Source organism: Octodon degus, unplaced genomic scaffold, assembly GCF_000260255.1.
Source record: "Octodon degus isolate 3935 unplaced genomic scaffold, OctDeg1.0 scaffold00047, whole genome shotgun sequence".
NCBI lineage: Eukaryota > Metazoa > Chordata > Mammalia > Rodentia > Octodontidae > Octodon > Octodon degus.
The window spans coordinates 11275053-11276182 of NW_004524623.1; positions in this window are offsets into that span (position 1 = coordinate 11275053).

Here is a 1130-nt window from a genome sequence, read left to right on the forward strand (position 1 = left end):
AACTTGTGTGTAAATATATGTAATTGTTTATTTTTTAATATGTTTTAATTTTTTTCTTCATATTCTGTAGGGAATTAAAGTTTAGAATATCAATATGTGATAAAAAAAAATACCTGTTCCATGTTATACCTAAGATGTTTGCTATTCAGACCAATAGTGAGGTTAAGCTCAACAGCCTACATTGTAGGGTAATAACAATAAGCTTCTCTTCTAGTGGGCTTACAACCTATGTCTGCAGACCAAAAATGAGAGAAAAAGGAGGGCTGCAAAGACATCCAACATTTTGGCCCTAGCCTTCCAAGGTCAGAGAAGACTCACAACATGAGAGAACCTGTAGTGTAACTTCATTAGTGTAATGCAGTTGTGTCACAGATTTTCTGATCAAGGAGATTATGGAGGCACAGAGGAAAGTGATCAAAGATTTAGAGTGGGCTTAAGGAGAGTCACATGGAAAGAAAACATTCTCTCAGGCTTTCACGAGAGCAAATTGGTCAAGCAATGGCTGTGACTCATCCACATGGTTGACATTAACAAAGGATCTACAAACTGTGGTACAGGGTTCCAGGGTAAATCCTGAGGGGATATGACTGACTTTATCAGATAAAAAAGCTGCATTTCTTGTTATATAGGTCTTGCTTTATCTTGGTCTTAACAATCCAACAGAAAAGTATAAAAATGAAGTATAAAAAGTAAAGTCATATTAATATGCTGAGCTGTAAAAGGCTCAAGTCAACAACTTCTGACATTGCTAGTCATATGGAAAACCCACTATTATTATGAACTACTGGACTATTTTGGAATATTTTGCTGAATTCACACACCCATAACATTTAAATGACAAAACTAAACAAAAAAGGGGATACAAATGAATAAACATTTTGTGTCTATATATTCAAAATATTAGGATAGATATACAGCCACATTCTCTTAATTCAATGAATAGAAAGATTTGTTCTAAAAGTGTTTGTAAAGAGGATATCATGTTTGCATCTTGTACAGTGAATAACCACTAAGACAACTATGTGCAATGTATTAATTATTGAAACTGTCCTAATTTGATTTACAGCTGTCTCATTGCTATTTGTTTCTCAATAAAATTATGGAAAATAAATAAAATAAAATCCCCCCCA